This window comes from Crinia signifera, chromosome 5 (genome assembly GCF_055691185.1).
Source record: "Crinia signifera chromosome 5, ASM5569118v1, whole genome shotgun sequence".
NCBI classification, from domain to species: Eukaryota; Metazoa; Chordata; class Amphibia; order Anura; family Myobatrachidae; genus Crinia; species Crinia signifera.
Window position 1 is genome coordinate 220,279,702 of NC_139221.1, and position 15,308 is coordinate 220,295,009.

Here is a 15,308-nt window from a genome sequence, read left to right on the forward strand (position 1 = left end):
GCCAATCAGCTCCTGTCTGACATTTTTCAAACACAGTCTATGACATGGCAGACAGGAGCTGATTGGCTGGCTGTTTATCACTCTCCATTGTATCACTTTTGAGGCTCAGTGCATCTGGCCCTATGTGTGAAAATAAAATAAAAGTGTATATACAGTACAGCTGTAATTCACCTTACAAGGCATCCAGGAGAGTAGCCATCATCACACTGTATTTCCATGTGCTATATTGTGTCGATTTCTTTTTTGAGCAATTCTAATGCACAGGTTTTTAAACTCTGTCCTCAGGACCCCACATAGAGCATATATTGCAGGTCTCCTCACAGAATCAAGTAAAATATGAGCTCCACCTGTGGGTCATTTAAAATGTGTCTGTCAGTAATGAGTGCACCTGTCGTGTGACCTGGAAAACGTGAACTGTGTGGGGACCGAGTTTGAGAACCACTTTACTAATGTGATTGACTGACAGCCTTATTCATTGAAACACAGGTAGATGAGTGTTTATCATTGCCTTCTGAGTAAAGTTTGCTAGTGAAGGAGAAACTCATCAAGATTACTATAGTACATATCGCCAAAAATTGTCAGTCTCAGGTGCATGGATAACTAAATACATTTAAATTATAATGATGTCTATTATTATTTGAGATGAATGGGCTTAGTTATCAAAGAATCAAACCCACACAAACTTCCATCATACGAGTAGATCCTGGCCTACCTCATCTAAAAACGAGGCAAGATGTAATCTTCCCGGCGTTGGCTCTCTGTGCGGCATGTCATTTAAATGCCTGGGGAAATTATTTGGGAGCTGCTCTAATGGGGCTTAACATGGACACAGAGGGCCAGTCATCAGTAGCAATGCCCCCCCAGAAGGAAAGTATAGATCGGGCACTGAGAATAGACACGTGCTGGGAGCATATGCCCTTGTTGTTTATTAACTACTACTACTACTTTGGAGCAATTATACATGATTCTTATCACATTTCTCTGTTGCTTTCTATTGAAGTTGGTTTGATTGGTGGTTATTACCAGGGCTTTAAGTGGTCCCAGAGAGGTGGTGGAACTCATTCCCACCCCAAGGGCCAGTGCTAAGGTTTTTGGCCCCCACCTGCAAACTATAAATTTGTCCCTTTCTTCCTGAACTTTATGATTGGACAATGGTCTCACAAGAAAGGGGCATTGTCACACAATAATACCCCCAATTTAATTGATGCCACACTGAAGCACAATTATTTCATATTACAAAGCATGCAGTGCCCTTGATTCATATTACGCCACTTAGTAGTGTCCCTTATTCACATTACGACACAGTAGAGTCCCTTATTAATATTATGTCACTCAGTACTGCCCCTTGTTCATGTTACGCTACACATTAATATCCTTTACACCAGTCATGCCACACAATTGTCCCTTATTCACAATTCCCACAGAAGTAGTGCTTTATAGTTAATACAGAATTAAATGACAGGTGTCTGTGCACATCTCTAATTAGTATATGCACATATAATCTACTGGTGCCTATCATCATCAATACTACACAGTTCCATGCGCGAAGTATAACAAGCCGATTAACTCCTTATTCCCATATTGTGACAATTCCTGTTGACTTGAACTTACATTCGGATTTCTAGTCAGCTATCTATATAAAATCTTACATACATCAAAGGGAGCTCCAAACCCATTCCTAATATTGACAATAAATTTATCCAAGACCTACAAATCATAGTGCCTTTTTCAATATGTAGACTGCAAAATGCAAGCATACTCTTTAAAATTACCCAAAGACAGGTGGTTGAGGTGCTAATACAAATTTGAATGCTGGATCGAATGATGAATGGCAGCAAAAAAAATTCTGCTTTCATCTACTCCAGTTATACTGCGAGGAGGCCAAAATGGCAGATTAGGAACTCTTTAGCTTTGAGGTGATAAAGTTCTGGAATTCAAGAATCGCCCTGAGACATCCTCTTTCAGAGTACATTGAACTAACCCTATTCTGACAATCCTTTGATCATTTAGGATTTCTTGCTTTCTTAATGTTTACATTATTTGGTGGGAACATATGCTGACTATCTGCAATACAGGCAAGGCTTGTTCCTGAACCTCCTTTTTTCTTTCTTAGCTTAGCTGAAAAGCTGTGGTCATTAGTTTTGAAATGCCTCAGATATTTCTCAGTTAGCCATTTAGTCTGCCAAATATATTTTCTTTTTGTTATAATGAAATTTGTAGCATTTCCAATTCCCCACTTTATTTTAAAGTGTTCAGTATACATTCTAAATAATGATAAACAAACTGAAAATCTGTGGCACTGCCATGGGCATTAGGTTTATACCAAGTTATGAAAACCTGTTTGGCACAGTGGGAAAACTAATACAATTCCCATCCAGATAAATCTTGTAATGGACTAGATTTATTGATGAGATGCTCATTTTGGATGGCAGCCAACATTACATGGCAATCAGACATAGGCTTGCCATGCAAAGATGATATGGAAAACAAATTTACAGAAAATTAAGTTAAGCAGCAAGGGGATGTAATACTCAACTGTTACAATAATCTTATAATAAAACATATTGTCCATTTCATTGCTTCACAACCAACTTTATCAAGGGTTATCACATGAGAACATACAAATAAAAATCACTCAATTTACTCGAAATAGGACCAAGCGTAAGTGGTTGGACCATCTGAGCAATAACCTGCAACCTGATGGTTTTGTACAGATATTTAAAAAACTACCCTAAGTAACTAAGAAGCAACAAAACACTGAGTAAATATAACATAATATAACTACAATGCACTTACAGTAGTTTACCTATTTATCCTAAGTGCTTATTCTTGTAACCATTATTATACAAGAACTGTTTTTGACAGCATTTGCAAAGAACATTTATTTCTAAAGATTTTACACCCACCAAATTTAAAAGTAGCATAACAAAACACACAAAAAGTTGACGTATTATATGGCAGGTAAAAGTATAAAACTTGAGTTACTAAAGTCCATACTTTTCAAATTAATGAAAAAAATGTAAAACATTTATTAACAGTAAACTTCATTTTTCAACCAAATTTTGCTGTCAAATAATCAAAATATTTGCACACATTTCTAAATTTACAAAAATAAATTTTAAATTGGGCACACAATGACTTTTTTCATATTGACCAGAGGAAGAAGTGCTGTTCCATTAGACACCACTGTTGGACTATGTGTTGATATGGTAGAGATGGTAAAATAGGACTTAAAACAGGCATTCTAGAACCATTTTTTCCTCTACAAAAATAGAGTTTAGTGCACCATATCAGGTTAATAATGTCTGAATATATTAAAAGTCTTTGAAAAGTGTAGACTGTTCATTTAAGACACTTAATACCTTGAATAAATATCATGCATGTGACAGTATGGGGCTACATAATTCATTGTTCTCCAGCAGTGGATTTATGAGAAGCTTAAGATATGATTCATAATCACTGCCACACACTGAACATAGCAGAATATAAAATGTATCATAACTAGCACATTTAGTGTAACTTAACTCAAATAAATGCCAATTAAAAATAATTAGGGGTGTACCAACACCAAGATCAGACTTGCAATTGTATGCAAATTTAAATTTGTGGCTTTGATCTTAGCCCTAAAATTGGTATCTACCAAAGTTTGAAAAATGTCAGGGATTTTAACAAGACAATAATATAACACATATATTAATGGGTTTGTGTTGCGCTCTGTCCTTATGTGTCTGGCCTGTATGTGCACACAAGTATAACTAGCGTGTTTTATAGTTGATGGAGGTGACACATTGAAATTTTGAATAGTTTTTATGCAAGTAATACCTCAAAATACAGCAATGGTATTCTGCAATGATAATAACAGCCCTGATTGAGGCAATTTGTGTAGCATCGAGCCCTAGTTTGTGCACCAGACTTGTTTCCTAGTCTGCCAAAGTGGGTAGCAGCGGTCTATGAATTGCCTGAATAGGTATGTAGAAATTAGTCCAATTTGATCCCTGGAAATAAAGTCTTCAAAAACAGTCTAAAATGTATCTGAATGCGGCGTCACACTGTTCAAATTTAAGTATTGCAGTCTTCAGGTACCCGTTTAGGACAGGTGCTGGTGCGGTTTTTCGGAAGAGGGGCGGATGGTGTAGCTTAGGGTATGCCGGTGTCTTTCTGCTTTCCTTCTGACACCCGAGCACTGCACACATGTGGAAACACAGCGTGCTGGGACTCTGGCTGAACTCTTATCAGGGATAGCCGCTGCCTGGGTCAATTGTATTGCTGTTAACAATTTCAGCTCATAAGCCTTCTTCAATGAGATTACGGTGTGTGACAGTCTGTCAGTTTAAATGTCCCTCTTTGTGCTCTGATTGGTCCAAGTGGGATCCTGCTCTGATCATCCTGTTGGTCCATACAAGTGTCCATTAAGTGGCTAGTTGGCTGGGCTTTATCTTAGGGAATATGTGGATCCTTTCTCTCTATGCTGGCAGTGATACAATGTATTCCCTGTTGCTATTCCAGAGGGACATTTAAACTGACAGACTGTCCCTGTATGCTACTGTAAGTATACATAACGGTTCTAGTCAAACCATTCCCATGTTTGAAGCTAGTCCAAGTCAGACACTCAGTGTGGGGGTACAAAATATCAATTTTTAAAAAATAATATAACACAGTTAAATATACCTACGTTTTTAAATATTTTCCTTTTTCCTACAGAGTTCAGGAAGCAGGTAAGTGAAGAAGAGGAAGAAAGGCATTAGAGAATGTAGGTGTACCATCCTTGCACCCCTGTGCACTTACATTCCAAAAATAATGCCCTGTTTACATGAATGCAAAATAGTGAACTAATCACAATTTGGATAGATAATCATCATTAATTATATTAATCAATGAAATAAACTCTGGTCACTGCTTGGAAGAAAATAAATCAAATCAGGCGCTTTTCAAATTTAAGTAAGTAACTTCATAAAATACTTTTTTTTAAATAAACAAATTTTCTATAGGTCTAAAAAGCAGCAGGAGACAATTAGAACACCTGCGCGTGGCGTACACACTATCTCTAAAAGAACCAACAAACTTAAATTGAACTGAAGAATTATGCGCTACAGTAATTTGCAAGAAACGAGATCACTACAAAGGTACTCCAAGCAAGACGTTTATCTTAATCAAAATATTTATCTATACATACATACATGTAAAAATAAAAAAATAAAAATAAATTCATAAATAAAGATCATAAAGACCTTTAGACTAAAACATTTAATTGTAATATACAGAAAAAAGTCTCACTATATATTATTCTATGTTAGCTTAATCTAATTGAATGACATATATAGCTTTGAGAACAAAAGATCTGCAAGGTGGATCAGAAAAAAATAATATAAAAATACCAAATCTTAAAATAGGCAAAAAGATTTATCCCATATTTAGATTTAAGAAAAAATGGCCATGTGGCCTCACAGGAGTGCCACGATAGTAGCTCTTCAGGCAGTTTATTTTGTCTTGAGTAGCTCACACCCCAAAAAGGTTGGAGACCACTGCTCTAGGCAATATGTAATTAAACCTTTGAGTGCCAAGTGAATTTGTCAAAACTGGTGTGAAAATTGGCAAGCAAACATTTTTAGTCATCATAATGACTTGTAATGTTTACCTTATATACAGTAGGAAATATAATTTTTTTTTTGCACAATATATTTTATTTTAATTTATATAACAAATGTGAGTGACCCTGGCATTTTTTAGATTATATTTTGAACATCTCTCACAGAGATGTTGGCACTCAAAGGGTTAATCAATCCTACATTTAAATAAAACCTGTAATAGGTATACATTTCCTAACATCTTAATGCACATATTAAAATATCTGGTTTTGCCTTACTGGAAACGTTCATATCCCACAATTCTTTGGCTTTTTCGGCTGGGTTCCACCGGAAGTGTTGCAAAGTTCTTCTTGCCGCCCAAAAGTCAGGGTGATGCTGGGCAGCCTCATTGTCTCCAGAACCCTCTGCGTTCTGGCACTGGACTTCTTGCTGAGAACAGAAGCTTCTTGATGGGCATTTTGTGAAAGTCTACATCTATGTGTGCTGGAGGCCATATTATTGGGGTTGGTTTTCATTCAATATCCAATTGTTAAATACAAGATACTATTAAACTATACTATAAAATATGTATACCATTGTACATAAAAGAATAAATAAAGAAAGTAGGAACACATTAATGCAGCGGTGGGCAACAGGCGGCACGCTCAGGTCTGGCCCGCCGCACTGACTTCTGACACTATGACAAGCGGCCCGACTAGCTGAGCCGCTTGTCATTTAACCGGCAGCCGCAGGGCTAAAAGTGCGGTACTGCAAGACTGTGCCCGCCGCGCACAGAATTACTGGGAGTGTGGGAGTGACGCGGCAGCAACCTCCCCGCCATTGGTTGATGCAGCCGCCGCGTGACCGTGTCCCCTCCCACACTCCCAGTAATGCTGCTGAGGCGGGCGCACTGAAGTCGGGTTTTGTCGGGTTGTGCATGACGCGGCTGACGGCTATGCAGGCATCTCCAGCAATGGCAGGAGGCTTCCCCTCTCTCAGCACCTGAAAAATAATAAAAGTAAGGAGCTGACAGCAAATTATTCTATGTGCATATGCTATATATATATATATATATATATATATATGTATATATAGGTATATATATAGGTATATACAGGGCTATTTTTCAGAGGCTCCAGCAGGAACTGAGGCCCTTATTCTAGTTCACTCTTTCTGACAAAATATTTCTTAGATGGACAAAACCATGTGCACTGCAGGTGAGGCAGGTGTAAAACCCCACCCAAATCTAATTATCTCTGCACAAGTAACACCTGCCTCACCTGCAGTGCACATGGTTTTGTCCATCTAAGAAATATTTTGTCAGAAAGAGTGAACTAGAATAAGGGCCACAGTTCCTGCTGGAGCCTACTGAAAAATAGCCCTGGGTATATATATATATATATATGGTGACAGGGACAAAGCGTTACTCAGAAGAGAGGCTACCTGGATTCACAAATAGAACTCTGTCAAACCGCATGGACTTAATGATAAATTCAGTTACTCCATATTTTTATGAATATACCGATACTTGTGTGCTTTTTCTTCCTCTCTGCTATTCTTACTGTCCCTTTACCCATTCTCTTTGCATCTCAGTTAATCCCCAACCTTAAAATTAAGTTCATCCCGAATCAGGCGAACCAACCTATAATATGAGGCCATCTGACCTATGAGGCCTCTTCTGACACAATAGGCTTCCCAACCCATAAAATACTGGGAGCTGACAGGGTTGACATATGCAACCAACTGAGTGCTTTTCTTTCTTCTTTGCTTAACTTACTGTCCCTGCACCCTTTTCCAATTCAGTTTAGTTGTCCCACTTTAGCGATATTATGTTGTCCCCTGATGGCCAACCATCTGGAACAGACAAAATGGTCATTGTTAAACCTATGAGCAAGTGAGCTCTCATTAGACCCATGTTACCTAGGACAACACATCCATGTCGACCAGTTTCTAGGTAGACATCACAGGTGTGCTTTTTCTTCCTCTCCGCTTAACTCTCTGTCCAGGTATTCTCTCTTTCCAGGTATTTTTGGTTGTCCCACGTTAGATATGCTTAGTTGACCCTACTGTTAGTGTGCTAATACGTACAACTTAGTATGCAAGCCCGGATCTTACTTGAGGCTCTCAGCCAGACAGTCGACACACGCATACAGTGAGCCGACAGGTAGACCAACCACCCTCACAGAGATTTTCGGGTGTGCTTTTTCTTCTTCTCTGCTTATCTCGCTATCCCTGCCCCCCTTTCCAATTATACTCAGTTGTCCCGCATTTATTATACCCTATTGTTTAGTTATACATGTACTAGCAGTGACTAAGTAATTTGCCCAGTATGGGTTTTAATACAGACAGACGTTCCTGCTTGAGCCAGTGACATACAATCTAAGGTCGACACCCTTATTGTTGACAGGTGTCAGCAGCACCATAAATTAATTAAATAGGAATCCTATTACAAGGATTGACTGAGAGAGACGATACTATGCGTCCACCCATATGACACAGATACAATTAACCCCCCACGGTCTGGAGATATCACTGGATGTTTTAACCGACAGAATTCTTCTTTACATTAATTTTAATGTCACTCTCATATGGACTGAGTATCTGACCACTATCACTGTCGTCACTCATGCTTTATTATTACCACTACTGCTCACATATGCTTTCAGTAATGCATTTTTGTCACTTCAGCATTCAACAGGTCTGTTACTGTTTGTATTGTTAAATGGACCAATCACGCCGGGCATTCCTCTAAGCCACCCCCAGACCCCTGTGAAAGCCGGTCACCATGGAGATGCTTGCACTCCAGCCCACACCTCCCGGACAGGATATCCACTGACAGGCACTTCCTGCCAGAGTTCACTTCCGGGTTCATGGCTCCAGCATGCCAAACGGCGTGATTCGTCCTCTTCAGTTGCACGTTGTATTTAGGTAAGCACACTGCACTTTGTTTTTGTTACTGCACTGTTCACCTTGACAAAGGGGTACCTTATGCCCCGAAACGTTGGTATGCTATTTTTGCACTAATATACGTTTTTGAAAATTCCCAGAGTGCCGCTGTCTGCTTCTTTGCCTACTTCTGCACAACTGTTCCGGAAGGCACCTGGGTCCCTGACCAGCTGGGGGAGTGCCAGGTCAACACACACCTTGCTATATATATATACATATATATATATATATATATATATGTATTTCTGGCGGCCTGTCACTCTCCCTCTCTGGTCTCCAACCCTGGTGCCCATCCAAAATGGCGATGGATAGGCAGTGAATGAAGGAGGCACTCAGATGAAAAAAGTGTCAGTTTTTCTACCCACAATATAAAACCTGTTGAAAAATCCTTCATTCACTACACATATATAATATCCTGGCTCCCCTTGCTCCATGGCCCTTAAAAATTAGTGAGCAGCTGCCAGTTGGGCCTATATTATTTTATATGTGTGTGTGTGTGTATATATATATATATATATATATATATATATATATATTCATATATATTTTAAGTTGTGTAGGTAGGGGCCCCACTTTGCGTGCGTGTGTTTGTGTGTGTGTGTGTGTGTGTGTGTGTGTGTGTGCGGCCCTCGAATATTTACTGGAAGTGTTAAGCAGCCCCCCAGCCAAAATAGTTGCCCACCCCTGCATTAATGGAACAATGTTAAACTGTTTCACACATGTTCTAAAAATATGTTCTATAATTATATAAACCATTTTACTTTAAAGTAACTGTTGAACCCAATAGGTATCAATTGTATAATACTGTAAAAATGAATTTAATTTCTGTTTTTACAATTATTTATGTGATAGCATTACATTTTAGGCTGCTTTACAAATTTTTCACCAAAGAAATTCTTCATATTATCGGACGTATAGGAATGTTCTTTTTAAAATTTGTTTATAATGTTCCTCCATTCTTATTTTAAGTAGTCATCTGGTTCTTTCAATGTAAAATTTATCACACTTGCATTGTATCATAAAGAGCATATTAAGTGATAAACTCTTTAATATCATGGAAAAAGAGGTAGTATTCTAGAATGAGCGATTCTTCTGCTTTCCCTGTGTGTATCGAGATCTCAATGGACAGGAGGGAGGAGGAGAAGCAGGAAGGAAGAAAAAAGGGGGACACTGGGATAAAAATGGGGGTGGGAAGGGGGGAAAGAGGGGATACTTCCTTTTGAACATCTTCTAATGGATGGTACGTTGTTTCCACTTTCCTCTTCTTTAAAAGCTTTCGGGGAGATTATACAAAGTTGAAAACTTTATGTGGTGATAGGGCATATTCAAATGACATTGAATATGGTGATATCCATTCATGCAGACTAACCACTAGAAGTACACATCTACCCCTTTACTGATCCTTGTATTAGCTGGAAACAGCCACGATGCCATTAAAGAAATATAATTACAGTAAGTAAAGAATGCTCCCCAAATTAATCTATAATTTGGCCTGCAGGAAGGCCAGGGTATTACCAAATAAGCAACCTAGATTAGTATCACCTCCCACCCACCCACCCAAACATTTTGGAAATCAATATAAACTAAAAGCATAATGAACAAGGATTTCTGAAAAAATAAATCCAGCTTTATATCTAATAATATGTCCTATTTTCTTTGTATTCCGCACCCTAGCTGTAAACATAAGAAGAGGTGCTACCATTCTGAGAGTTGTAGCCAGGGCCATATTTTCCTTGATGTATCGAGGGAGCTGCCTAGTATCCTATGGGTCCCAGAGGGCCCACCAGGTCCCCAAATAAAAAATTACTTAAAACAAAGACCCTGAGGGCCCAAACTCCTGGAATATGGGTTTCAGTTAGAGAGTTTTGCCATTCCAGCACTGGGACAATGGCAGGATTCAAACCCGACCGTTCTGCTCACAATGACATTAGTTACAGAGCCTCCTGCACAGCATCTCTTCACTGTCAGCCAATCACAGGAGCCACAGGAGCATGTGTTAAGCATATGGATTGGAGGATGCCCTAAACCATTATAATGCCTAGGTACCAATGGAAGTATGCAGTTGTGCACTCTAAGCACTAAGAATAGAGATTACATTTAACATAGCTTTGATAAACTGCTCCAATTAACATGTAGTATAATTAAAGTTCTTCGAACGTGTACTGTAACCTGTAAAAGTGGCCATCTTAATGTAGACAGAAAAGCTGGCACCTGTGGTCAGTGTGGCCTGAATGGACTTTCAGTCTGCTAAAGAATGATGCAGGCCTGTTGCAGTCATGTTTTTGTACAGCTTTTCAAGCTGCCATGCTGCTTGACCATTGATTTACTTGAGCTGGTGATTATTGAATGCCTTAATAAGGATCCAAATTAGTGATTGTCCTAAACCAAAGGTGTCCAAAGCTAAATCACTGGTATCCTTTTCCCACGGTCAGCGTGTTGGTTTGCTGTTAGTCCCAAATTAGACTTCATCACAATATGGATGGAGGAGCTCATTGTTGCAATGACCAGTACCCCAATTCCTGCCAGCTGACGTGTTTTCCTGCTATTGTGAATCTTTTTCCAAGGCCTTGGATCCTTACTAAGAAGAGTTGGTCAAATAAAATCACAAGTTATTTATCCCTATGGGGCTGAGTAGCATTTGATTGTACTGCCCATTCAGCTCACATTTTCTCAGAGATATTCAAGTGATCCTTATTGCTAATTGTTTTCCTTACCTTATTTTAATTATGTAATAATGTTTCTTATTACTGTATTTAATAGTTTATTTTTAATAACTGAGCATTGTCTCTGTAACATAGCACTGTTTCAATATTGTGTAACTAACTTTTGTTAAGGAGACTGACTATTCCATAAAATATTTATTTGTTATTTAAATATTTTCCATTGCAACTTTGCATTTGGCCACATATGGGTCTTCTACAGTTAACAGTAAGACAATTTGTGCCGACTTACCCTAGCCTCTCTAGGTTTATATTTTGCTACTTGTGTAGTTTGACACCTTTTGTACACAGCTGGAGCATAATCCTTTTGGTAACTGAACATAACTTTTTAATAATCCAGATGTATTCTCATAAGCTATAATGATTTTCAATTATTATTTGTCATTATTTTGAATGGAATGCATTATTATAATCATAAAAAAGAAAAATCATAAATTATATATTTTTTTCTTAACAGTGAATTTATAGGTACCTGTAGGAATATGTATTGAAGTTTTAAACCACATCTTTTTTCCAAGCCTTTTAAATGAATGATAGACTGCAGTCTAAGCATAGGTAGACCAAATAGTCAACATCGTACAATGTGTATGTACACACAACTACACATTCCCGTGGCCAGATGCACAGCCGACTGGTACATATTGCATAGGATCCGGTCAACTGTAATAAAGTATGATACTAGATACTGTATGTATCATCACTCATTACATCGGACTAGTTTGGGTGAAGGGAAATCACTCCAACCTTTGGCCCGCTTGCTGGTCATCCCAATGTGCATACATGCTGAAAATCAGTTTAAATCACTGTTGCGTTTCCAGGGATCAAACTGCCCAAAAAATATTTAAAAACATCATCTGTTATTAAATGTGAGTTTTTTCCCCTTAAATTAAACATCAATTTAGATCAATGTCCATCTATTTAAAATCCATAAAAACAAATTATGTAAATTTACATTCGTAATCATACTGCACCTCTGATTCTGAAAGCACTGTATTATCTAAAGGATAATTTTTTGTAACATAGGACATGAAAATTTCAGTGAAAAGTGGATACTTAAGAACAAAATAGAACTTTATGGCCGAATAAACATTTTGGCAAATCAACCCATATGTAAATAACTAATAAAACCAGTGATATTCCTGAACAATTGAATTCACTGCAACCCAAATCAAGGTTTGATTCAATTTTAACAAATCCATCTATAAAAAATCTTTGTGTTTCCACACTTTCCAATTAATTAGAACATACTGTAACATAAAGCTTTAATTGCTTTGAACAAGTGGACGGACATTATTATACTGTAGGAATAACTAATAAGGGAGGTTCAGCTATGGAAAATGATTTCCTATAACAAAAAGCACACGACCGTAATACAGGTTGAGTATCCCTTATCCGAAATGCTTGGGACCACGAGCATTCCGGATAAGGGAATATTCCGTTTTTTGGAATAATTTTTTTTTAGCAATACTTACCTGCCCCTGGTGGGTCCCCGATGGTCCCTCGGCGTCCATGGAGTTCTCCGGCGTCCACGGCAGGCCACCAGCACCGTCTCGAGCGACTCCAGCGGTCCCAGGAGTGCTTTGCGCAAGTTCCCAGTCGCGCCGGTGACGTCACCGGCGCGCGCGCGCACTCGCACAAAGCACTCCTGGGACCGCTGGAGACGCCGGAGAGGATGCTGAAGGCCTGCCGTGGACGCCGGAGGACTTGGAAAGTATTAAAAGAGGGTTGGGGGGGGGGGGGGAATTTGAATTATTCCAAAAAAACACGGTTTTTGGAATAATTCGGATACGGGATGCCCGGATACGGGATACCCGGCCTGTAATAATAATAATAATAATAATATAGTGCTTTTCTCCCATAGGACTCAAAGTAGCTTAAAATACATAAAAAAATATGGTACATTGAACAAAGGCATTAGAATTGCATGTAGTTGAAAAACAAAGATAGTGAATTACTTCAAAATGAAAGAGCACAATAAGCATACTGTTATACGATCATACCTATTAATTGTTATTCAGAAAACCCACCCAGAACTACAAGAATTAACTAAATCTGGTATTACAAATAATAGGGGACCAACAATAGATCTCAGTGGACATACAGTGGGTTTTGACAGTGGCGTTCCCAGTTATCCCCATACTATTTAATGTCCCCAGTTTTTTAACACTGGAACATCATGTTGAATTAAATGCACATCAGCACTTATTATGCTCTCCAGAAAATCTAGAAGTGGTTTGACAATACTGTTTACTATATGAAAGTGCGGTGGCAAATGTGTGGATTGCAGAGTGAGTACACCCATGGTCTTGGATACCTAGCCTCCTTAGGCAATTTGATTTACAGTATAGGAGCTGTCAATTGATTTTTTTGAGATTCGTGTGCTGAAGAAGTGCACATTTTATTTTTGATAGCATTATTTAATCCCATTATTTACTCCAATTTACTCAGCATTATATTACTCCCGCAAAGGAAACCAGTGTCTGGGGAGTTTTATGGTGTAGCTTCCAGAGTGCAATGGGCTGCTGGAATATATATCATAAGGTTTTCTGTCATAAGCTTAAGGGGGATATTCCATCCCCGCCGTTTTTTCCAATGGGGGAAATAGCGGCAGGCACCTATTCAATGCTGTATTTCTCGTTTTGCCAACCGTGCCCATTGATTGTCACGAGCTCGACAATCCACGTCTGTTTATGCAGACCCGCCCCCTTTTCGGTAGTCGGCAGGCGGGACATAGAATCCCGCCTGCTGATATGTGGTCGAACAAATTGCAACGGGCTAGGGTCACGGCAGGCGGGACGTACTGACAGTCATGACCTGGGATCAAATACACCCCTAAGGCTTGGACCTTTACCAGCATGCAAAATTATTTTGTTTGATACAAACTGTTTCAGCATTTTTAAAAGCAGAACATTTGTGGCATACATGCGAATGGCGATTGCAGCAATTCACATAACATCTGTGCTGATGAATATGTTGCCAGAGGTTGCATACATTGGACTCTTTTGAACACTACTGCACTTTTATTTGAATGGTCACGCAGTATGCCTATGTGTTTAGCAGTATGCAGTGTTAATTCCTTCTCACATACTAAATGTCAAATCACTATAAGTCGCACAAATATATACGCTTGTTCCCGATGAGCTCACTTGTTAATGCATCTTTAGGCATTTGCCTAGGGTGCTGGCCACTGGAGGGCGGTACTGAGCTGCTGGAGGAGCAGCAGTAGCAGGAAAGCTGCTGTGAGGAGTGCAGGAGGAATAAAGCTGCATCTGCCAGACCAGTTACTCTGCTATTCAAGTGAATGAGCTGTACGCCCCCGCCAGCCCCCTTCCCCCTGCCTGGAGTCCGCCTGGAGCCCGCCTGTGTTACTCCCTCACTGCATTAAATTCACGCACTCCCCCCCTGCCTCCTGGAGCCTGCCTGGCGCCTGTGTTACTCTCTGCGTTAAACTCGCACCCCTCCTTGTCTGGAGCATGCCTGGCACCTGTGATAATCACTACGTTAAACCCCCCCCCCCCCAGCCCTATGTCCAGCCGTCAGCAGCAATCTTCGGCCGCCCCACCAGCTAGTCAGCTAGGCATTCTCTGCCTCCCTGTGCTGGACACAGCAGCAATCATCCACGGCAATCTTCGGCGGGCAGTGGCCGCCCCTCCCAGCTAGTCAGCGGCAACTCACTGACACACACACACTCCCCCCCCCGCTGGACACAGCAGCAATCGGCGGCATGTGGCCGCTGCCCCCCCCCTGACCAGCAAGGCAATCCGCTGGGCAACCATCTAGTAGGATGTACCGGTGCAAGGCATCTAGGCGCCCTAGACGAACTCTGGACAGCAGCAATCCACGGCATGTGCCCGCTGAAACCCCCCCCCCCCCACCCCGACCAGCAGGGGGGGGTTTCAGCTGGCACATGCCGGGGATTGCTGGTGTCCAGAGTTTGCCCAGGGCGCCTAGCTATTCTGTAGCTTGCTGCTGCCTGTCAGCTGTTTGACAGGAGCACTTGGAGAGCGCTTGTCCAGGCCAGTGCCTTCCTGCACTGCAGAGCGTGCTGAGCAGCCAGCACCAGCTCTGTGTGCAGACC